The sequence below is a fragment of the Centrocercus urophasianus genome, unplaced genomic scaffold, assembly GCF_019232065.1.
Source record: "Centrocercus urophasianus isolate 14NV4802_14NV808 unplaced genomic scaffold, USGS_Curo_1.0 seq_44, whole genome shotgun sequence".
NCBI lineage: Eukaryota > Metazoa > Chordata > Aves > Galliformes > Phasianidae > Centrocercus > Centrocercus urophasianus.
The window spans coordinates 1,417,879-1,443,549 of record NW_024885022.1 but is presented as its reverse complement, the minus strand read 5'-3'; the positions used below and the strand labels follow the sequence as shown (position 1 = coordinate 1,443,549).

At 41.2% G+C, this 25,671-nt stretch overlaps 1 long non-coding RNA gene across 4 annotated transcripts in view; it reads left to right on the top strand.

Moving 5' to 3' along the window:
- Positions 1–2,743: 2,743 nt before the first annotated feature.
- LOC122168681 overlaps positions 2,744–25,671 on the top strand; it is a 43,373-nt gene continuing 20,445 nt past the window's right edge. For 2 of the 4 annotated variants that reach the window (XR_006171320.1, XR_006171319.1), the window contains exons 1-4: positions 2,744–2,899; positions 7,248–7,415; positions 13,253–13,309; positions 13,589–13,691. This is a non-coding gene — a long non-coding RNA (uncharacterized LOC122168681). Of the gene's footprint in view, positions 2,900–7,247; positions 7,416–9,984; positions 10,092–13,252; positions 13,310–13,588; positions 13,692–25,671 lie in introns of those variants that run through there. The other 2 variants (XR_006171321.1, XR_006171322.1) reach the window with 2 other exon arrangements.

Genomic DNA, 25,671 nt, shown 5'->3' with positions numbered 1-25,671 from the left:
GGCAGTGTGGCCTGATGCACCTTAGGGTACAATTGGCCCTTTGGGTTGCCAGGACACGCTACTGACTCAGACTCAGCTTACCATCAACCAGAACCTCCAGATCCTTTCACATGGGGATCTCCAGCTGCTCATCCCCATCTGTACATATATCTATGGTTGCTTTGGTCCAGGTACAAAATCCTTGCTTTGGTCCAGGTACAAAATCCTTGCTGACCTTCATGCAATTGCTAAATGCCCAGCCCTCTTCTGTCAAGATCTCTGCAGCACTTCTCTAGCCTCAAGGGAGTCAGCAGTTCCTCTTAGTTCGATGTCCTCTGCACACTCACTTAGTATACTTTCAAGAGCTGTATTCAAGTCATTGATTAAATGACTTTAATTCATTAAAGAGAACTGGCATGCAAAGAAGTAATGAGATGGTTGTCAGTTTCTTTTCTCAGGTAACAAGTGATGAGACACAAGGAAGCAGACTCAAGTTGTGTCTGGCAAAGTTTAGGTGGATATTACGACAATGATCAAGAGTTGAAGTGGGTTTTCCAGGGAAGTGGTGGAATCCCATCCTTAGAGGTATTTAAGAGTTGTTGGACTTGGTGATTTTGAAGGCATTTTCCAACCTAGATGATTCTACAGTTCTACATTGGTGAAGTCTGAAACATTCTGACAGAGTTCTCTTATCAATACAGGCACAATATTTGTGTCCCAGTTAGGAACGAACAGAGGCTGCTGTGTTGTTGAGAGTTGTCTCTACTGTTCCTGCACTAAATACCTCTTCCTTTTAGAGGTGCTTAACCAGGAAAGCAACTTCATAAAAAGTATTTTAAAATAAATTAACAGAATTCTTATATCTGAAATGGTTGTTTGTATGCATCTCTTAATGCTACACAAACACTGCTTTGCAGGAATATAATTCAGTGAGAATTACTGTCATTCTCAAAGTGCTGTATTAGTACTTCAGTACTCCTCCTACCATACTACAGTGTGCTATGTGTTGCAGGGCAGATTGCTAGTCAGTGTCTTGTGGGCATTTCAAGGATGGCTTCCAAAAATGGCCTCATTCTCTTGCCACGATGTGGGCACAGGATGAGCAACAGAGAATAGTGCAAAATGACTGCAGGAGAAAATGCCTCAGCAAGGACTGTTGAGGCCAGAGTCATTGTGTCACCGTACAGAGAGAGCTGAACCAAGGGCTACCTGAGCCAGTAAAAGAAACTCCTGCGATAAATCATGTCTTTCATGTCTTTCTGCCAGTTGTATGGACCATTTGCCCAGTTCCTTGGGCAGATTGTCTATATAACTCAATTTAAGTTCAGTATAATTTCTCCATTATACAGAAAAAAATGTCACTGTGTTTCAGGTGATCAAACCCCTTTTGCAAATTAAATCGTCTAGCAATTACAAATCCTTCACTTTCTTCATTCCTCTGGTACTGATTTTTAGAGTATGTTAAGGAAAGATTAGTGTGGACACAGCAGACTTTATTTTCAGTATCTTATGATTTCCAAGAATGTAGATAATTGTTCCTGAAGAGATTTAATCAGTGAGTTTTTAAAAGATACCTACAGCAGGTCACTCAGAGCACATAAATGCTCTGTTTGATAATAGTGGGATGGAACATGTATGCCATTCCTTTTCTTCAATAACTTGTGCAACATATATTGCTCTTTTTTCACTTGGAATGCAAGAAGAGGTTTATGAGCCTGTGGCTACTTTTGGTGTTAGGCATCATCCCTATAGTGAAAATGAAGTGTCACACTCACTGTTTAGCTGGTGGCGTTTCTTTTGGCAGATAGATCGTCAGAGTTACTGCACCTCTTTTTCTGGCATTTTTCTCCAGATAATGTAGATCTGAGGGTTGCACTGATTAATCTCTCCATATGTGATCTATGACATCTATAGCAAGAGTCTCTAGCTAATTTCAAAGCTGAGCAAGTATTAATCCTAACATCAGAGATACAGCTGCATTTCTGACCTTGAGGGCTATTGCTTCATTAGGCCTGATTAACTACAGTGTTATTTCAATTTTGCTCTGGTGTGGATTTATATCAGTGTACAGCTTTGGTAATGTGATAAATTAAATCCAGTACGCCAAAACCTGATTCAGCTGAAGTTAATAGCAGCAGTAATGTTGACCTCACGTAGCAGCATGACCTGTCTGAAAGCAGTTGAGGTGTCCTCATATCTCAACTTCCTCATGACTTTTTGGGACTGAAGATGGAAAAAAAGCCAAAAACATTTGGGTTTAGTTTTGTGCGTGCTTTCAGCAACATGCTATCATGCTGCTTTTGCAAAGCACAGTGTATGTCTGTGGTCTGGTTCAAAGGACACAGATCTGCTACCATTTCATTTTAGTTATTGTTTGTTCTGCATTTGCTCAGCCTACCAAAAGATCTGATTTACTATCATACTGTTACCCAACCATGGAACATTCTTCTGGTGTGAACTGTTTGACTTATTTTTAAGGATGGTTTCCACTTGAATTTTAAAGCAAAATTGATCAAATGAAGGGAAATTTACTGGCCCATAAGCTTGACCTTTGTTAATCAATTGGAGCTTTTCTTACTCTGTAAACCATTTGTTCTTGTTGAACTTGCTCACTGGTGTTTCATACTTTCAAGTATTTTTTGGATGATGCAACGTGGGCTGTCCCATGTGGGGATTTCACACCATTTACCTCAGTGCAACTCTGACAGTTTTACCAGCTGAGGATTTGGCCCTGATCTCTACTTCTTTAATTTCACACAGGCTCTCTTCCAGCATCTCTGGTCAAGGTTAAATCAGCTTTTCACAGCAGTCAGATTGAACATAGTTGATGCATCCTATTCTACATTCTACACATGAGGCTTTATTTTGTTCCTGTCTCTTCAGAGATGTCTGTGTCAAGTGCCAAGCAGCTATCTAAACAGTAAGTACCTCCTTGTTACATGATTCCCTTAAAATCATATTCAAACTCCAAGTTTTAGTCCATGACATGAATCAGCTGTATCACAGCACCCATGGTGGCAAATGAAAGAGAAAGGTGACAAATGTGTGGCATGCTTCCTGAGATTATGCTGTCAATGACATGTTTCATAACTTTGGTCATCTGATCTTTATCCTTTCTTTGTGTGAAAGTGCTGGAGCAGAGACATCACAGGAAGAAATGTCACAATGCATGGGTGAGGAGCCTTCCATGTGAGGAAAGGTGTATCAGCTGTCACAGAAAATCATTCCCATTTCCCTGCTCTGGTTGTTTCCAGCTGTGGTGGATTTTGACTAAGTGACTGTCTCTAGCCTTGTAGGAATAAAATATCTGTACTCTCATCAAAGTAAAGAGTACTGTGCATCTGAAACCACATCTTATTTGTTTAGGGGATGAGCATTAGGCCAACCTGCTGGGCACCTGCCGTTTGTTCTGGGCATCCTTAGGAATTCATCCTGAAACTTTTGTCATCAATTTCATAGCATAACAATTCCCATTCTGGTATCATGGTACTTATTTTTACGGTGTTCACACCAAGTAACGTACATGATCTTCAGAGACATCTTCTGAATATGGGAAACACAGTTAACTCCAGCTGTTGTTGTTGCTTTTTTAATTGCTTTAACCCAGTGAGCTTGGGTGAATTATTCCCACTGTTTCCTGTGTTGTGATAGAGCAGTGCATAGTTTTGTGTGACATCTCAATTTTACTATAACTAATACGGAATCCATAATATAGCAAAAGCTTTGGATCTGACATAGGAAAGAATACGAGGATAAAGAAGAGCGAAGAGTGAATGTTAAACATTTTAGGGATTCTGAGATTCTTTGGCAGTAGTACTCGTAGACTTCTACTCAGATCAACGCCACATGAAAATGAAATTGGCCTCATGCTTACCCCAGCTTGCCTTCACTGAAATGAATCTCCAGCTAACTCCCACTGGTAAATCCACACCAGGGAAATATTTGGGTATTTTTCTAAATCATTTCTGTAATACCTTTGTGCCAACAGAGTGATTAAAAAAAAACAACAACCACAGCTTCGGCCAAGATCTGAACTTATTTTCCAGTTTCCCATATGGGAAACTTTATAGTATGTGAAAAGTAGAAAGGACACCTGCTTCAATACAAGTCATGTTAAAGTTCTGCTGGGCTTATGTGAAAAACAAAATGTTCACTATTCTATCCAGGACCAGTCGAGAGGTTGTACTTTTATGTCCTAGTGCACAGTAGAAATGATAATCCAAACACATTGCTTTGGATTATTGTTGTTTCATTCCTCATCTGCCTTAAAATAGCTTTGTTGCACGCCAGCATCTCAGCAAGTGTCAAATCCCAACAGCTCTCTCTGCTGGTCTCCTGCCATACCCATTAAACCACACGTGAAGTGTTCCCCCCAGTACATGATCAACTCATCTGTCCTGGCAAAACAGCAACAACAATAACAACTACAAACCTGTTTGTTTGCACTGGATCATCTTTAGATGAAGATGCTTGTGTTGCTAAGAATCAGAGGGGTTTGTAAAGAGGAAGAGCATATGTTCACTCTGCTGAAATCTCATGAATACATCAAGGGCATATTGTCTCTCTGCGGAGGGGCAAGGCAAATTTTCCAGCTTTGGTAGGACAGGAGAAAGAATTAATACTCTTTAAACTATGGTCTTGTTTGTTTCCTCCTTTGACAACCTGTTATTTTCTAGTTTTCCTCAGCACTACTGAATTCCAGCTCAAACTGATCACAGTAGTTTCATAATTCTGTGTTCATACTTCTGTGTGACACCTGTCCCTCAGAGATGAGGCTGTGCTGCACGGCCTCCAGCTTTCCCTGAGGACAGTTCTCAGAGCAGAGGATGAGGGGTCTGTCACTGGGGCTGGTTCTGAAAGTGCAGTCAACAGCAGGAAGGACTTTTTCTGCTCACAGTAAAGATGGGCAGTCTGTCTCCCAGACCTGTCCTTATCCAGAATCTTAGGGATAGCCTGCTGGATTAACTGTTCTGCACCGTCTGAAATTTCTCTCTTTTTGTCCCAATAGCAGTCTTCAGCTGCAACTGTTTCCACTGCAGAATGACTACTTTAAACCCACTTAATCTGAAGCAAACTGTGGAAATCTGAATAATGGCGGTCACTGGGGCCTCTGAAAGGAAAAGTAAATTTAGGATAACTTCACAAATGCTCAGTGTATTTGCTGTTCTGTGTTGTTTATCCATATAAAGTTTCAATTTTTATAAAATTGTACTCTGCAGAAAAGCATGGGACAAATTTATTCTGCGAGTTTGAATACTCTTGGTTCCAAAGTTCCTGAACTTCTATTGCTGGGAGCATCAAAGTCTGAGCCAAGCTGAAGGGCAGCCCATTTCTGCAGCAGTCAGCAAAACCCTTGATCTCAAATTTCTTGACTCATCCAAAATCCAAACCCCGGATCACACTTCACAGCTTTAGCCTATCTCTCATAGTGACACTTATATTCTGCTTTTATCCAGAGTGTGTTAGGCCACCTGCAACATCACTGATGCCAGGGCTGATCTTTAGCTGGAACAGCAAGTTGGTGTTGCCAGGCATAAGCAGAAGATATGAGCAAAAATATTCTGGTAGAGTTCATTGTGTCTAGACTCAATTTTGAGACTCAGCTCCTTATCTCTGCTACTGCCAGAAGCTACAGGGCTGGCTGTTAGCATAGAAGAGATCCGCTGCTCTACCTTGCTGCTGAGCATAGAAAGAGGTTAACTTTGCATCTGTCTGCTCTTCTGTATCTGTGCGCTTGCTGTTGAACTGGATGGTTGTTGTGGTAAGACCACTGATTTTCTTCCCATGTTCTTTCACTGTAGTCACATGTGGCCAAGCTAACCCCCACAGTGCGACTGTTTTTTCCTATTTACACATGTTACTAAGAAACATCAGCTAAGGATATGTTATTACAAGTTTGGGAATGACCCTATTCTTGGCATAGGGCCAAGGCAAACACTTTATTTCATTAAAAAAAGCAAAATGTGATGGAGTCAGTAGTTATAATGATGATTGGCAAGCAGAGGAGGAGTGCTACTACAAAAAAGAAAGATGGGAAATTCCAATAATCCTAATTAATAAGCATGGTCATTAATTCCATCAGTGGGATTATAAAACAAATGTCACTCTGCCTTAAGAGCACCATGGGCAGGAAAGAGCACAGGAGGAAGAATGTGATTAAGGCATCTTGATGTGATAAATCTGTTAACACTTAGATAGATAGATATATAACTGTTATTAAGATTGATTTTGTGAGATTCATTAAGCTTCGTCTTATAATAAAAAGGGGGGGAAATTAAGAAGCAGAAATATGATTTAAGTAGCAATGAAACAGACCTAGAGGGGGGAAAATGACAAAGTATTCTTATGAAATAGACAAAGAAGACTCTAAAAAACATTTATTTGTCTCTAAGCACAGCACAGAATGCTTTCTCCTTGTCGCAGCAGTACTGTTGTAACCCATTTCTTGGCCCGTCCCTTCTCCTCTTTACGTATACGAGAGGGAATACGCTGCTTTCTCTTTGACAGTCTCTTGCTAGAACATACGAACCACAACATTCTAGTAACAAAATTACCCTGTCTTTGCGGTTATTTTCTGAAAAGGGACAGTAATTCAGAAATGACTGTTTTCCTCTCTTTGTACTGACTAGTTCATTGTGGACTCTAAATGCTGGCGTGAGACACGCTGACTGAGCTGGAGTTGAATTTGGAGGAGATGTTACTGGCGAACCCACTTGCACTGTTCTGCTTGAGAGTTTGTCAGTGTTTCAATTGCAAAGCACTCCTTGTGGAGATTTACAACTAGGTTATGGAAGTTCCCTCCCAGCTAAAATTTGCACTTCTTTTAACTTTTATGAGACAAACACAAAATAGATGTCAGATTTTTTTTCAAGGGATATATTTCATCATAGCACGTAGAGATTTACTCATTTAAATCTCATCCTTGTTTCAGGGAGATTCTGTTTGCATGTGTAAACATAAGGACGTAGGGAGAAATCTTTGCCTGGTGGCTTGTCCCTAACCTCAGTGGAGCCCAAAGACTAGTGCTGAACTATACTAGCCAACCTAGCTCATAGCCAGTATCCTTCTTTTGCTGACTGTGACTAAACTGCTTTTTTTTTTTTGGTTTGTTTTTTCAGTCTTTTGATCAATATAATTTCAGTACACCTCCTAAACCAGTGATGGAGGAGAGGAAGAATCCATTTCAATGGATTTCTGAAACCGAAGTCAAAGCAATACATAACAGAGATGAGAGTCTGAAATATGTGCGTATTCTTTTCCTTTATCAGAGCTACAGAACTAGCAGCCTGAATCCAAACTGATCAGGACTAATGATGCCCATCAGCCATCTCCATCTCTGTGAAGAACTGCATAAAACAACAGCTGGGAAAGTGCTGAGCCCACAATATCCATAACTGACTTCCACAAAATGATCTCCATTGTCCTGCCATGTACAGGTTGTATTACGCATTATAACAAATTGACATTTCACTTGTTTGTGAGTCCTATTTCCTGTTGGATACAAGGATTTAAGCGCTTTTTTCCTGTTGCTGTTGGTGAGCAAAAGCTGTATTTCAGTTCAGGAGAACTATTTACAAGCACACTGCATACGGCTAGCTATAAGAGAAGTGTATAAGCTGTTATGTTAAAAATTCACTTCCTTCCTGAAGCTTTAGCAGATCTATCAAAGATTTATATTTTTTCCCCAAAGTACTGATTTTTCTACCACAGTTACCCTAATCTCATGGAAGATCTTCCTAAGCAGCCAGAAGCCAGACCCTAAGGTAGTTGTGGAGAGAGCTGTGGGCTACACAATTAAAGGACAGTGCAGTCGAAATGGTGTCAGGTCTATCCGAAGCACAGGCTTTCTGCAAAAACACCACAAAAATACTTAGGCTGCCATTGCACATTTCTAATAACACTGTTGCTGTTTTACCAATGCAGTTTTCAGGGATTTAGTTCTCTTTTTAGACAGAGCCATGCTGTATTTCCTTAGCCAATAACTAGGGCCATGTGAAATACTCTCTGTCAAATCCCAAACCACCAAACACTGGCCAGGTTTCAGTTTTCATTATGAACTCAAAATTCAGACCAGGATGGCCTGCTGAGGAAATGGTCTGTTAAGGTTCACAAACCTTGCAAACAAACTTTGGCCCAGTTTTGATTAACCCCACCTTTAACTGGAGGAAATAGGTTTTCCCAGGCCTTTGGCTAAGCCAACCGGGCAGATCAAGACACCACATAGCCACTGCTTCTTAGCAAAATTTGTAGCATAGTCTGGCACTTTACATCTGAGATGGTTAACCTGTGGTAGAGCACAGCACCAAAAGAACCATTTAAAATGATTTTGAAACATGCCTCATTCTGAGCAAAGAAATGGAACCAGCTAATCAGAGCTGTGCGGATAGAGTGTTCAGGCTTCTTGGTCTCCATCCAACAGCACTCAAGAGTTTGAGGTTTTAAGTTACTCCTCGGTTATTTATATATTCAAAATAGAATGGCAATTTTAACTTCTAGCTAAACAGATACAAAAATGAAAACTGCCCTCACCTCCAATTTGAACGCTCTCACTGTTACAACATGCTGTGTGGGGGGGTGTAGGCATGACGCACACACTTTTACTTTTGTTTTTTTGTCTGGCCTGGTGTTATATTCCCGAGACATTGCTTTATCACCAGATGAAAGCCTTGGCACTAAAATATTGCAGTGTGGCTTACATTAGTGGTAGTAGTAGTCTGATCCAGAATTACCCGCCCAACATGCCTTTGAATTTGATTGAACTGACCTGTCGAGATCTCAGACATGGCTAATCTTTGCTCTCTGGCAGACTGTCTTCATTAGGACATGGCAGGATCCTGCAGAAGCGGCATTCTGCTGGGATGGTGTCATTTTGCTGCATGCAGAGACTATGGTCAGTAGGTTTGTTTGGTATCTGGCAGTGTGGTGCACAGTGGAAAGAGAATTGGACTGTTTTGGTTGGTTTATGTCGCGTGGGTTTTTTTCCCCATTTTTTGTATATTTGTTGGTTTTGTTTCCCCCCAGTATGTGCTAACTCCAAAGCTGGAGTTCCTCATACCAAGTAGCTCTACACACAGTGCCAAAACAGACAGACTATGGGAAGGGAAACTCTAAGTCTGAGGTATTGGTTGTGGCACTGCTGAAGCTAATTATGGCTGGTAAGTATAAATGAGACTGGGTATTGTTGCAGTCTGTCACCTCTCACCCTAGTTAGTACGATAGTACTCACAAGGCATCCCGTGTAAAAATAAAACCTATCTGAAAAGCTGTTAGAAGCTGATATGAGGTGACTTGCTTGATTTGAAATATAGAGTTATCAAAGAAATGAGTCCTGTTCAGTTCAGCTGTATCCATAGAGCTGCACTAGTTTCTATGATCGCTGTGGGTTTGTAAATTTTCCATGAAAAATATTTTCCTCTCTTTCTCTCACAATATCCTAGTTTATCTCTACATTCAGAATTCCAAGTTTCTGCTCATGATGTTCTGTTCAAGTTTATTTCACTGTAGTGAGTCACGTAAGAAAAGTACAACAACTTTTTCCTGTCTGGCAGAATGGTTGAGCTGTTCCCATCTTAGTGAAAGAGAGGAGAAAGAATGGAAAGGTGTTGAGGACTTGATGCACACATTTCTAACACCAAACGTCGGAATATTACCAGTATACTGGGACATAGATTGAACATATTAAAAACAAAACAGAACAAAATATTTAGAATTTATTAAAATAAAACCTCTGGTCCCAAATATATAAAGTGATTTGTCACAATCACCATCAGAAGCTGTTCTTCAAATTAAGACTACCTGTAGAAAGGGGGAATACTTCAGGTAGAGGAAAGATTTGGAGAGAGCAGGATCCACCTGGACAAAAAGGGGAACTGACAGCAGATCATGCAGCGGAGTAATTTAGTGCCAGCTGGGAAATGTAAACAGGGTCAGAAGATGGCTGGGCAGGGGAAGGATGAGAGGGAGGGAAAAGTGTGCTAAAGGAGAAACTGAGATCAGAGAGCAGGAGAAAACTGGAAGTAGCTGGCTGGGTAAAGATCTGAGGGCACACAACTGATGAGAAGATAAGTATGAAGACTGCTTCTATCCTACGTGTGGGAACGCAGGAAAGGGAGGTATGGCAACATAAATAGGCAGAAGGTCAGTAAAATTTATCACAGAGTGGCAAGAATGAGTAGATAAGAAACTACAAATTAGAATGCGAATTCAGGTAGTCTGGACAATGAGACTGACTGAGGAAAAGTAACTCTATGCATAAAAGGACTGAGAACCCAGATGTGTTAGACAAGGAGGGAAACATGCTGGGATCAGTAAGTTTCTTGAGAAACATGAAATTGGGATGCTGAGTCAACAGCAGGGAGGTGGTAAGTAAGGCAAATCTGTTGGGGAAGGTGAGACAGGAGGAGTAATGCCGGCATGGGATAGATGAATAGCCAAGGAATATGGAACAGTACGTGTGATATTTAGATCTCATGGTTCCTCTGCTGTCAACAGATATTTGCTTATATACTAGCACAGAGTGTGTCACTCTACATCAGTGTTGCCAGTAGGGAGGTCAACAACTTATGAGCTATCCCATTAAACTAAATTTCTTAGATCTGTGTGGAAAATTCCTATGGTCATCAGTGTAGTGCTTTTCAAGTAGTTACACGATGGAACTCTGCTATTTCACTTTGCTTACTACAAATATTTTTTTAAAGATAAGTCTCACGAAAAATTATACTTTGAGAGTTCTGTTCATTTAAGCATCTGAAAGTTTCAAACTTTCCAAACCCTTCTGAACCCTTCAATCGTGATTACATTTCCCTATCCTATCCCATAAATTTGTTCTCTGATACCATCTTTAATTGCAGGAATATGCATTAATTCTTCTGTTTTTTCCCACGGGGCACCTACTCCCTGACCTTCTTTGGGAGTGACTCAGAAATGAGTACTGGTGCAAGGTATTGTCTTCATTATCTGTTACAAAAACTGTGAGATGTATAGTGATGGAACAAGGGGATTGTAGGATGAGAAATGCCAACCCGTGCATTCTGTGATGGTTGAATACTGGCTCGTGTAGATTGTGTAGATTTTTTTTTATCTTTCCCTCTACCATTCGGTCTTTCTGCTTTGCCAGGGATCACACTTTTCCACAGGTGGTCACTAACTGTGCATTCCTCATTTCTGGGGTCCTGACAGGAGACTCTAGGGTCTGGTTTGCAGTAATGCTGAGCATTCACAGCTGCAGCTAAAGTTAGTGATACTAGTGATTTAAATGCATAAAGGACTATGTAATGTTACGTACTCTGAAATGTCGATATGATAAATTTTAAAGGAAATGATTCGTGAATTCAACTGTCATGAAGGATGCAAGGATTTGAACGTGGAGAAAGTTTAGAATTTCTCCAGTCAAAAGCATAAAAATATCTGTATCTTGGATCCCAACAAGGAGGGGGCAAAAGTTTTACCAAAAAAGGCCCCAGCCCTAACTGGATGAAAAAAACTTCTCAAAGGGGATATTAAGAGTATGCAGGGAGGTTACAAGTGGTGGAAAAAAGGATCAGCCAGCAGAGAAAGCTGTGTCTTGGAAGTCAGGAAGTTTAGAGACAAAGTAAGAATTGCTAGGAGTCAGGCTGAGCTGTACCTTCAAAAGAAGATCAAAGCAAGCAGCAAGAAGTTCTTCAGTCATAGACATAAAAACAGACCAAGGGGAAAAAAAAAAAAAAAAGAAGAGAGTGGGGAAAAAAAGCTGGAATGCTCTGTGAAGCAAGGGTATGGCAGGGATTTTATTTCCAAAGTATAACTCCAAAAAACCCAAATAAATACATGACATCCATTTTCAAATTAAAGTGCTGGTGGTCACGATGACAAATAGGAGTGAGGATTCGGAAAAATCAAAATGAAGTGAAGCAAAATTCAAAATACTTATTATTTTATAAATGAGGAGAATGAATATCTCCATTTATGAATGTTGAAAGTACAGGCACATGAATTTGCAGATCATGTGCAAAGTAATTTCATAAAATCATAGAACCACAAAATGGTTTGGGTTGGAAGGGACCTTAAAGACCATATAGTTCCAAACCTTCTGCTAGTGGGCACGGACAATTCCCACTAGATCAGATTGCCTGAGGTCCCATCCAACCTGGCTTTTAACACCTCAGGGATGGGGGCATTCACAGCTTCTCTTGGCAGCCTGTTTCAGTGCCTCACCACCCTTTGAATAAAGATTTTTTTATATCTAGTCTAATTCTTCCTTCCTTCAGTTTAAGGCCATTATCCTTTTTGTTATCACTATATGCCTTTGTAAAAAGTCCCTCCCCATCTTTTCTTTAGGCCCCTTTAACTACTGTCTTCCCAGATCCTCCTCCTCTGTAGACTGAACAACCCCAGTCCTCCCAGCCTGTCTCCATAGGAGAGGTGCTCCAGCCCTCCAGTCACCCTCTTGGCCTCCTCTGAACCTGCTCCAACAGGTCCATATCCTTTTTGTGCTGGGAACTCTAGAGTTGAATGCAGTGTTGCAGAAAAGCAGAGCAAAATGTCAGAATCGCCTCTCTCACACTGCTGGTCACACTTCTTTTCAAGTAGTCCAGGATATTCAAGGTTTTCTGGACTGGAAGTGCACATTGCTGTCTCACGCTGAGCTTCTCAGCAATTAGCATCCCTCAGTCCTTCTTAGGACTGCTCTCTTATCCGTTTGTCACCCAGCTTGTATTTGTGCTTAGGATTGCCCTGATCCAGGTGCAGCATCTTGCATTTGGTCTTGCTGATCTCGATGAAGTACACTCAGGCCCACCTCTCAAGCCTGTCCAGGTACCTCTGGATGGCATCAGCTCCCTCCTGCATGCTGACCACACCATACAACTTGGGGTCATTTGCAAACTTGCTGGGTGTGCACTCAGTCCCACAGTCTGTGTCACCAACAAAGATGTTAATAAATTTGACAAAATGTAGTAAATCTCTAAAAACGCTAGTGCCAGGTAGTCAACAACAATAAATGACACATTACTCTGAAAGTGTATTTAATATTTCTAGTAAATTGAAAGCACATGTTTAATGCTCCTGAAAGAGAGGAATTTTGATTTGGGGCGTTTACTTACCTTCTAGGCTCACCTCCATAATATGCAGCATTTTAGGCTGTATATTTTAAAGATAAGGACAATCGTAAATGGTGGGGAAAATAACTAAATTGAGGCTAGGTGTATCAAATTTTGTCATGCCAGGATAATCTGGTATCTATATTTTGTAATCTGTGGATATAGTTTACATGTACTTCTCTGAAAATCTCTTGCAGATTATGCGAAGATAAGCACTAAAGAGGCAACAGATGACTTCGTGTTGAATCTTCAAGGTGAGTAAAGGGTATATAGGGATGGCCAGTACTGATGAGTAAAGAACAGCTGGTGAGAGAACACAAGTAGATGTCTGCAAAGAATTTTTACCTCCTAGAATATTTTTGTTAATGATGCTGTCTCAGCTGCATGCTAATGAAATTTGCTCTTCAAGATGGGAAGTGCTGCCAAAGGAAGGAGAAACCTAGATATGATGTGAAAATTTGCATGACCCTGAGGGCTGGACTATTTGTGAAGTGAAGCACCTGAAGAGCTAAAGCTACAAATTTCTGCTCTAGGCTGGTTCTCATTGATTTTCCTGTGAGAGAGGAGAAAAAAGGCCTGGGATTTGGGTTTACATTGTGAAAATAAGTGTTCGTGTCATCTGAAGGAGCCCAGGAGGTAAGAAACAAGTTTAAACTACATCAGGAAAGATAACTACCGTAAAGATGGGGAAGTTCTAGTATTATTTTAAAAGGCACAGATGAGATCCAGAAGGGTAAACCAGGTACAGTTCTGGCCTTGGTGAAGAATGATGGATTTAAACTAGAATTCATTTCTTTCTTAAAAGACAAAATAAAAGCAGCTTTGTCTGGTACAAAAAAAAAAGGCTGAAGCAATGAGTAGCTAACCACTCTTAAGTACAAGTGAAGAAGTGGAACTGGTTTAAAGGTATGGGGGAGATAAGGAGAGTAGTCAATACTCGATTTCAAGAAGAGTTCTCTCACCTAAAGGAAATCAGCAGCAAAAGAAAGCACAGACAGAAGGCATTAGACAAGGTACTGGAATGAGCCTTGTGAGTATCAGAATGGTACTGAAAACTTTATAGTAGAAGAGAAAGGGAAAAAACTGCTGTGCTGCAGCTAGCATTCCCCAGCACATACTGACTTTCCTGATGCTCTCTCTATCCCTGACTGACAGCAGCCTGGATTCTTCCCTTCAAGCTCCACACAGGTTGCTACATATTCTCTTTTAAATACGTTTGTTGTTGCCTTGTCCTTAGTGCCAGTACTTAACGATTTTCTGAGGCTAGACATTGCAAGTACATAAGTCACAGAAGAGACAAGGAGTCTTGTCTTTCCAGCCCATTACAGCCTTATAAGTATCACAGATGTTCAAATATACCAGTTTTGAAATGAAACTCCGACTCCTTTATTGTTCAGTGGTGCTTCCATGACTGGTGATTGGCATATCTTATTTCCAGTTAATGGGTAATGCTCTGTCAGATTTTCTAAATTCTGGGCTTGACTCCGCTTATAACACATGGAGTTTCTTCACTTATTCCACAGGAATAAGATACATCCCAGAGTTCTGAGGGAATTGGCTGATGTAGTCACCAAGCCACTCTTAATGATATTTGAAGAGTCATGGCAGTCAGATGAAGTCCCTGGTGACTGGAAAAAAGGCAATATCACATTCATTTTTAAGAAGGGTAAAAGGATGACCCCAGGAACTACCAAACCTGTCTATCTCGTCTCTGTGCTGGGAAAGGCCATGGAGCAGATCCTCCTGGAAGCTATGTTAAGGCCCATGGAAGGCAGAGAGGTGATACAAGAGAACCAGCACGGCTTCACCATGGGAAAATTTTGTTTGGCCAACCTAGTGGACTTCTGTGATGCTGTAACTGTATCAATGGACAAAAGAAGAGCCACTGATGTCATCTATCTGGAATTCAGTAAGGCCTTTGACACAGTACCCCACAATTGGGAAAATTGGAAAAATATGGATTTGATGAGTGGATTTGTCAGTGGACGAAGAACTGGCTGTGGGACTGAATCCAAAAAGTGGTGGTCAATAGCTCAGTGTCTGGATGGAGATCAGTGACAAGTGGTGTCCTCCAGGGGTTGGTGCTGGGGCCAATACTCTTTAATATCTTCATCGATTACATCAGCAGTGGGATCAAGTGTACGCTCAGGAAGTTTGTGGATGTTGCCAAGCTGTAGGGTACAGTTGACATGCCCAGGGGACAGGATGCCATCCAGAAGGACCTAGACAGGCTTGAGCAGTGGGCCCAGGAGAGCCTCTTGAGGTTCAACAAATACAGGTGCAAGGTCTTGCACCTGGGTCGAGGCAACCCCACTACCAATGAAAGCTGAGTGTTGAAAGGCGCTGCCCCTCTACTTGCCCTGGTGAGGCCTCACCTGGAGTACTGCATCCAGGTGTAGAGTCATCACTTCAGAAGAGGCTTGTTGAAGCGCCTTCAGAGAAGGGCCTCAAAAAATGATGCAAGGGATGGAACATCCCTCTCATGAAGACAGGCTGAAAGAGCTGGGGCTGTTCAGACTAGAGAAGAGAAGGCGCCAAGGTGACCTGATAGTGGCCTTTCAGTATCTAAAGGAGAGCTACAGGAAAGAAGGGGATGGACTCTTCAGCAAGATCTGTGGTGACAGGACAAGGGGAAACGGTTTCAAACTTTAAAGAGGGTAAATTTAGGTTGAATATAAGGAAAAAGGTTTTTACTGTGAGGGTGGACAGGCACTGGAACAGGTTGCCCAGAGATGTGGTGGATGCCTTGTTCCTGGAGGCATTCGAGATCAGGATGGACAGAGCTCTAATCAATGTGATTTAGATGGAGATGTCCCTGTTCGTTGCAGGGCAGTTGGACTAGATGACCTGTAAAGGTCCCTTCCAACTCTAAGGATTCTATGATTCTATGACTCTAATCACATTTTTCTTTGTCTTATATTTGCTGTTACCACACAACCATGGGCTGAGTTAAGCTTGAAGTTCCATCCCTAACCAAGTATCTCATTTTGTAGGACAGCCAAGGCCAGATGACTTAAGATGGGTGTGGGAAGAAGGCAGAAGTAGTGAGACTTCCTCAAAACACTCTTCAGCCTCCAGGAATCTGTGGCTCGGGTAATTCCCGAGCCAGAGATGAGGTTTTGTTTTTAATAGCTCTGATGGATTTTTCTTCTGTGAATTCGTTCATGAATTTTTAAATGCAAGTTAACTTGTGGTATCCCACAACATCCTGTGGCTAGGGGTTAGCTGACTTTACTATGAGTTAAGAAAGGGGAAAGCTACCTTTTCATTTGCTTGCAAAATGCTTCCTGTTTTTTCATTTGATGCCTTCCTGCTTGTATGCAAAAGCAAATAATGTGTAGTTATTTCCTATTTACCATGTTCATGCCACTTGTGATTTTACAGGCACCTATCATGTTATCCCTTAGGCTGAAGAGTCTTTGTTTAATTACTCCACATACGGAAGCTAGTTAGTACATTTTATCAACCATGTCATCCTTCCCTGGGTTTTTACCATCTTTACTGATTGTTTAGATGTACTGGACAGTAGTTTCCTCCTGTGATGGTTTGTATTGGGATTTCATGTCCATCTTGTACTAAAAAGTATACTGATTGCACCTTTGAATTCCCAAGAGCTCAGTCAGCTAGTGTTTAGGTTTTGAAGACTTTAATGTGTCTCTGTCCACTCCTCAAAGCAGTTCTCTGAGCTGACAGTTTTCAGTCATCTTTCTCAAAGTGCTTCCTCCCTTACTTCTGTCTCCCTCTCCCTGTCTCTCATACATTCATCCTCTCTGGCCTTCTGCATATCCTTCTTTTAATGACACATTGAGTCCCTGCATCCAAAGTATAACACATGCATCTCCAAAAAATAAATCTCTTTCTGACAAGTGTAGAATTATCAGGTCACAGAATCACAGAATCACAGAATCACAGAATCACAGAATTGTAGGGGTTGGAAGGGACCTCCAGAGATCATCGAGACCAACCCCCCTGCCAAAGCAGGTTCCCTAAACCAGGTCGCACAGTTAGGCATCCAGGAAATGTATTTCCTCTTCTCAAGATTTTTCTGTTTGTGAGATTTTCTTTAGATGGCTGTTGTTGCTTGACTAAACAAGCCAAGCTCTTTTCTAACATTATCATCCTCCATCCCCCTTATCCTACAGTATTCAAGTCTTATCTAATCTATCTCTCCCCAACCCTTGCATGCCGGTTCCTGGTTTATTGTCACTTCATATTGTCACTTTCTCTGTACTTCTACTCCCAAAGTTCCAGAATTTCTCATCCTTGTGGTCACCTGCTTTACACTCTGTATGTGTGCTAACTTCCCTGGTGTACCTGTCATGACTTTGATGGTGTTGATGCCCCATGTCTTTCAGTGTTCAAGAGACATCTGAATGATGCCATTAAGAATGTGCTTTGAACTTCTGGCTAGCTCTGAAGTAGTCAGGAAGTTGGACACAATGAACTCTGTAGATTCCTTCCAACTCCTCTCCTCAACTGTTACTCTGGGAATACCCCAGAGCAGTCTTCCTGAAGCTGACGATCTTGAATTGACCCCAAAGATGAAAATGTATGTGTTCCGCCAGTGAAGGAGGCACAGCTCATGCCTTCAGCCCAACTTGCCTCACCAATGCACAGGGAATGAAAAGTATGGAAAGAAGTAGGCAGCCATCCAGTAGCTGCATTGAGAGATCTTCACCCTAGACACAGTTTTTGGCCTCTTACCTGCGTGCCATCTCTGGCTCAGGGTGAAAACACTCATCTTCAAGTGCCTGTCAGAGAAGAGGAGCAAGCTTACGAGGAGAACAAAAAAGAAAAAAAGAAGAAGAAAAAAAAAAAAAAGGAAAAGGAAAAGGAGAAGGAGAAGGAGAAGGAGAAGGAGAAGCTTTGCTCAGTTACTTCTTTCCCTGCTATTTCTTGCAGTTGTCTTGAGGCCACGGAAGTGAGCTACTCCACCTGAGAACTGCTGCCTTCTTGGCCCCACAGAATGAGGAACTCTGGGACAGTCTTACTCTTTTCAGGGTCCATTCAAGACCACTCCTGTGTGGTATCATTTCATGTTAAGTGCCTAAGGCTAAGAGCTAGGGGGAAGTAAAGCTGAGAAAATCAGCTGACCATGAATGTAAATCAGTGGTTTCCTTCTTTCATCCCCTGGTCTAGTCTTTGCTTTTATCCCTCTGTTTCTCAGATCTGACCAGTACCTCTCAGAGATCAAAAGATGTCTGGCTTCGTCTTCTCTGCATTCAGATATATTCCACTCCTAGCACTTGCTTGGGAAATGGTTGTGATTGTTACTGTGTAATTAACTGGATAGCCAGTTCTTGTTATCTTTGGCTATTGCAATAGTGCTGTGGTGAACTACACACTTGGTGCTTCTGAATCCCTCAAGTCAGTGAGAGGTTTAGTACTTACTTACCAAAAATCTTGGATAGCTATGTTCATGGCAGCAATGTTTATGCTTAGGGTTAAATGCCGAATGCAGTGACAAATAGTCAGGTGACTGGCAATAATTCCACTGACACAATCCATTATTGGCATCAAGAACAGAGCATTTTGGCCCAAAACAATTTTGATAGTAACCGCCCTGTCACTGGGGGTGCAAATCTTTTCAGCATTCTGCTATGTAGCATCCTTCCATTTTGCTCTCAAGTCTTGTGATGACTAGACTGGAATTTTATTCTGTGCTGAATTCTGTCTGTAATGGTTATTGTAGAACTACAGTCAGTGAATTTATCATGGCTGCATTTTGAGCTGCATATGGAGAGTCATTTCTGGCTTCAACTTGTCTTGTGTAGTCTTAGAATGTGGTTTTATATGCTTGAGATTATTGAACAGAGCCATTATTCTTGTTCCTGTCTCATACTGAGAAAAAATTCTGATTAGCTGTATGATTTTCACTGACCTGCTGCTATTGGTGATGTGGTGTGTCAGTGACATCAGATTTTGCACACTGGTATGCTTTTGTGTATGCATAGGTGTGCATGTATGTGTATGGGATTTTTTCATTCTCAGAGTTTGCACCGTTATCTGTTTCTTCTGAATAATTATTCCAGTCCTGCGTTATTTGCTTAGCAATGTTATATTACCAGCAGAATGGAAATCACTTTCTTATTTTCTACCAAATATTTGTCCAAATATTTCTTAAGGCCAAGACTGGCATCTGTGCGAACCGTTTGCTACTTTATTCCCATGTCCTAGTCATCCCTAACTGCCCCGAACCACAAATCATTTGCTCAGTCCTGTTCAAGCCATCAGTCTAGCCCTCTGGGCTTTGCAGAATCTAGCAATAAATCTAGCTCTGATGACCCAGATCTTCTGAACCCTGACCTTAAAATTAAAGTTAATGGTCCAGAGACCCCTAACAGCAAGAGGATTAATCATAAGCCATTTGTCTCTGATAGCCCAGCTTCTAGTCCTACAGGTCATGCAGTACCCAACAATTAAACTGTCTCAGTCCTTGCTGTCTCAGAACTAATCTGAACCCAAACTCTAACTTTCAGCCGAACCTCGAAACCGGTATCTGACTGAATTAAGCACAAATCTTTGGACTGTGGCACAATGAAGAAATTCTTGGTTAGTCTTGGCGCTGATGACCTCAGAAACAGAAAAAATATAATTGAGGCTAGCTGCTGTGGAATACTTAGTGCTAGCCCATGGACTCATAAGAGGAAGCCTGAATGAGTAAGGACTTCTGCTTGTTATTATGGTTTGAAATGCTACTGAAACTAGCTGGCAGAAATGCTTTGTTTTGTGGCTGTGATAAGTTGGCAGGTTATAATAAGGAGCAGGTTTGAGTAAAGAAAATGAGGAACTGATAAATTAGCTTTACAGCTGGATCATTTCCTCTCCACTGAGGCAAGAAAGAAGTCTGGAGCGAAAATCTTCTAGTGCTGGAAACAAAGAAAAGAACTACGGGCACTAAGAAAGATGCTGCTGTGTTCCCCAGATCCCAAAATTAACCTGAAAATCTAAATACTTAATGCTGACCTGAGCCTTATTCCAGTACCTACAGAAAAACTGTCTTCTGCTGTGCAACCTACAGGAACACTAGACCTGATATACTCTACATTCAAGAAGGTCTATCTGAGCTGTCTATCACCCTTTTCCTGCAGAATGTGAAGAATGAAGAAAGATAACTGTCCCTCTATGTCTCCTGCTTGAAATCTTATCCTGTTCTAAATGCTACTGATGACTTAATGCTAATATAAAACAAAGTTGAAGACCCTTCTTGTTCCTTCTCTATCACTTGGTCTTTGACCACGACAAATCTACAGTCCTGTAATAGCTACCTAAAATTCTCAATCTGTGCTATACTGAATATATACTGTGAACATATACTGTGCTATAGCCTTTCCCAACAGTTTTCCTGTGCTAGCAAGAAGATGTGACATCTGATTTTGATTTGAATATGATTTATTCAGAACGTTAGCATTTAGTTTAAGTTTACAGGGAGCATCAGGAAATAAGAAACTTAATCCACAGAAAAATTCTACTGGTCTACATCTTGAAAGCCAAAGGATGTCTAGGGTGCAGGCAAATTGCTTATCGTTAGTTTAAGCCTAGTGTTACAAGCCTTTCTTCAGATTGAGCAAGGCTTGGGATCAAAGAATCCTGGCTTTAGATTTATTACTGAAACTCAGGGCTTCCAGTGAGGGAAGACAAAGATGTAGCTTTCAGAGGCAGAAGTCTTACTGTGAGTCTGATTTCTGTTAAGACATTCAGACGTCTCCTTCAGGGTAGGGTTTAGGAAGCAAAAACTGCAAAACTAAATCTATTTCTGAATCATACAGCCACTGAGAGGGTAAGATGTTAGATGAAGTTAGTAAGGAAAAAGAATTTATGACTAATTTCTTATCCCTCATCAGACGTGACTATATTAAAATGGAGTAGAACTAAGCAACCTGCAACTTATAAGAACCAAAAAATTAATCATAAACTATTTGGCCTGCAGGCTACTTACCTCATGTTGGCCATGTTGGTAAGTTCCCAGAATAAGAGAAGTCCCTGAAGTTCTAGACTTCCTCATCTTACTTCTGCTTTGAAAGACAAGTTCTTAAAATGCTGAAATTACTCATCAGTTATCTTTTCCTGCTAACTGGGTCCCTTATCTTACCTGTCATTACTTGCTAAGTAATGCATAAAAGTATTCAGACTTTCACCCCCCTTAGCTGCAACTCTGAAAGGGAGCTTTGCCTCTTTACAGAAGCCTTAATCATTTCTGTCAAATAAATACATGACTCTGACACAAATCCTAAAATTCAGGAGTAATATTAGGGTTACTCTTTCTTTTCTGAAACAAAATCTATCTGTACACCTAAGCATGTTGCTAACCATAATCCAAAGCAAAAATCACAGTTACAGCAAAAATGCAGTTAATTGTGAACTAAGTCTTACTGCTAACTTCATCTCTCCTCTTTATTACAGCAAGACTTACATGTCTTGGAAATAAATATAATTTTAGATTTCTCCACTCCCTGTTCTACAAACCCTAAGCATCTGAAAGAAATGCTTACACTCCAGTAAAGTTGAAATTTTAAGGTTTTATATTAGAACCAGTGCTGTCATTTTTTTCTTAAAACCTTATCCTAACTGTAATATCAATTCTGAGCCCAGTCAGAGGCTAGAGAGAAAAAAAAATCAGTCACACACTACTTCCTTCTTCTTTCTCTACCAGTGCCTGGAAGATTCAAGCATGTGTCTTGCCTTGGATTTCCTTATGCTTAGTTGCAACCTGTGAGCTGACCCCTCCTCTAGCTTGAATGCAAAGTAACCAAAGACATTTTACAGTACAAACATCTTATATTTTCCATTGCAAACTCCCATTTTTAAGCTGTGTCCTTCAGCTACACATTTGAAATTCCAAGATTCATGAAGGAAAGCAGCTCCTTGCTTCCTGATCCCAGCCCTTGCCAGAAGAGGTTTGCTGTGCTGCTGTGCTACCCTGTTCCCCTATGCCCTCAGGCAGACCAGTGAGTGCTGGCAAAGCAGCAGGTGAGCAACTGTGGGAAGCTGTGAAGTTTTCTAAAGCAACTCGTGTGCGCATGGCTGGTGAAATTGAAATGCCTGCCAGGGTTGGTCTTCATGGAGACACCTCTAATCGGCTGCTGCAGCTCTCCCTGAGCATTCGGTGTGTGGTAAAATGTCCTTCCTGGCTCTTGCTGTTTCACCTGCTGAAGTTTTAATGGGAGACGTTTTTTCTTAAAGTAATGGTAAACCAGCCACTCCACTTTATTGTTCTTCTTTGCAACACATATCTTAGAAGCTCACTATGGACTTTCTGGCAGTGGTGGACTTCACAGGATCTAGCAGTAGCATGCTATCCTCTTATTTTAAAGCAAACCAATATAACTCTTGTACTTTTTTTAAAGGTGAAGGTCAGGGCCATGTGAGTAGAGCAGACATTTTTATTTTAGAGAGCACATCCCAGGGGAGGTTACAAGGAAGGTTTATGAAATCATTTACAGAATGGAGGGAATCGATAGGACTAATTTGCCCACTGTCCTTTCCAATATAAAAGCTACAGTAATCAGATGAGCTTATAATGAGAAATGTTTAGAAATGCTGAGTAACTTGGTTCTTTGCAGGTCATACATGTAAGGCACAGCATTCCTAAGCTGTGGATACTGAGTGGACATGGACTTTACATGGACTTTACATGGACTTGTGAGACTGCACAAGGACAGTGAGACTGCACAAGATCATGAAAATGAAACCAAGTCTGAATATTGAGGGCTTACTATCAGGCTTTCTCTTTTTTATATTTTAGGCATTTCTTTATGATCATTCCCAGAGCCATATAGACTTTTGCTTTGACTCTCTATGACTGGTCCTATGTTCCTAATGTTCTAAAGTCTTACACGGCTGAACACAGTTTTTCTGTCTCAACAGACTGCACCCTGGGACAGATTTCTTACACTCTTTGTACTTGTATTCAGTGGCTGAGAATGTTAATTTCTGTCTTTCTTGTTCTTCCCACAGAATGTACACTGAGCCATGATTTTCAGTCTGGCTGTGTCCTGAGTCACTGTCTTCTCTATCATGTATCTACGTGCTTGTTCTGCACACTACTGGCTGTCGCTGTTTTGATTTTTTCACAGAATCATAGAATGGCCTGGGTTGGAAAGGACCACAACGACCATCTAGTCCCAACCCCCTGCTATGTGCAGGGTGGCCAACCAGCAGAGCAGGCTGCCCAGAGCTGTCTTCTCCTTGGACAGCTCCTTGCTGTTGATGTTTGTATGTGTTTCGCCAGCGCTGGGGATGTTTCTCTTGACATATTTTCGAGCAAACTGAAATCACAAAAGCTGAAGTCTCAAAAAACGATGCAGTTTCTGATTAGAGGATCTTCTTCATCTCTGTAGTTGCTTGTGGATATCAGAGTTCTGCACTGTGTACCTCACGTATCTAAGTAACCTTCTTCCTTATTTCAAGTAATAATAAAGTACTTTCCCCACCTCCATCTTAACTCCAATTCCTATTCACAGTGTTCTGCCTAAAATCCTGTATAATTTTCAGTTATTCCTGTATTTCCCAACCAAAACACTAGTTATGAGATAAGGACAAACTCTTGTGTTATTAATTCTTATGGTCAGTGCTGTACTCAGAATCTATTTTTTTCTCACATGATGTCTGTGATTATGCAATGCTGTTTGTTTAGAAATTGAGCTTTTCTGTGGAGTTGTATTGCTTCTCTCATAGATTTTGCTTCGTGCACTTCTTAAACATGCGCCATTTCTCAGTGTGTGTCACTCCCTCATCACTTCTACCTTAGGTAATGAAATGGCAGGATTTAACTATCCTTCAGATAAAGAAGCTCATTATTAGAAGTCTGTTCACAGATGTTGTGTGTCAAATCCAGCTAGCATGATGACTACATTATGCAAACAGACTGTTGCCTCCTCCAGACTTTCTTCTCTAGTTCGCCCTCCATGCATATTGCCACATCTCCAGAGAATGACTGAAGCAATCTACACAATTACTGGTACACTCTGCACCCTTTTGAGACAGTCTTAAGTAAAGACCTCAGCTAGAAGAATTTTGCTTACACGTCTCTTTTTGGTGATAGGGCTACAGGGCTACACTCCATCGTAACCTAGCTCAGCAGAAGACATTTTCAGCTAGCTTTTCAGCAGCAAGATGCCATGCAACTGAGTTCTCTGATTCAGCTTGGGATGTGGGTATACAAGCAGGGGTAAGGGAAAGTTAAGCATCGTGGAGCTGGTAGGTTGTTTGTTTCCAGACTGGTCCTGATTTGGATTTGATTTCTGCTGATATCTGATCGTTGATCCAAACAATGCTACACCCGAGGGGAGTAGCAGGCTGTCTATTTAATACATGGATTGTATCTTTTGGTTCCTTTGAAAATGGCAATATTGTAGTGATGTATTTAGCTTGATGTTTCTCTCATGGCTTCATGTTATTTTCAATTCACTGGTCCTTGAACTGTGTTGTTTTATAGAGAGAGGTTTATTTCGTGCAATCTGTGCAGAGTTCGTGTAATGTGCCCTACAATCTCTCCTTCCTCCAATCACTTCCAGCAATTTGGCATTACTAAGAAGAGGGGGACATATTTTGTTTCATTTCAAACCCACTCACACACTTCTGAAATGAGGAACAGAAATCCAACAGGATTAGATTTGTTTTCTTTTTAAAGGGGGCTAAATGCCAATTTGGGCTGCTGTGAAGAGAAGGAAGTCCTGAATTAACAACGTAAAAGTTCCTGGCTGTGGCCAGACTCTCTTCCTACGGAGAGGGGAAAAGTCTCATGTTTTCAAAGAATCCCACTTCTTACAGCCACACTCTGTGACTTCTGGAAAGCTCTCCCACTTTTCCCAGTCTCTTAGGAAGTAGTTCTGCTCGGTACATAAATTGCAGTCCTTTGCCCTCATTCACACATAATCCCTGCTGTGGATCTATACTTGCCTTTTTTCATTTTTGGAAGGGAGAAATAATGGAAGTCTGTCACAAGGCAGTTGCTGCATTTCTTTGCTTTGAGAGGTCTGTTTTTACAAATCATTAACTCCCTGTCATCATCATTTTGGGTCAGGGAAACCTGGAGCAGAGCAAAGGCAACTCAAGTGAGAGAAACTGAGCAAAAGAAATATGTCCCAGTCTTGTCTGCTACTGCTACCACTGCAACCCTTAGTATAGGCTGGAAGCAGGGTACATGAAGCTGGAGGGAGTATGGATGACAAAATACTCAGCTGCAGCTCTAGGCAAAATCTTTCTAGCCATACCAGTAGTGTAAAACTTTTTTCTAAGGCTCCTTAGGGAAGTTGTGTCCTTCAAATAAGGGGCTTGGTTGTGTTGGAGCAAAGACAATGTAGATTTGTTTATGGTGGTATACTTTGAGTTTTGCTGTCTTTGCACTTTGATCTGTTTCTTCACTTTTGCTGCGTTTCAGAATGGATAGCAGAGCTAGCCTAATTTTCTTTCAGTTTTTCTTCTCTGAGTGAGTACAGCACCACTTACCATACCAAACTACTGTCTTCCCAACGGATGAAGATATTCTGGAAGGAGAAAGGGTTGTGTGTCTCCCTATGTGATGATTTAGATTACTTATTTGTTGCAGCTGCCCACACTATAAGAATTCTGCCTGTTTGCATTAATTCTACACACCATTTTCCCCTCCACTTCA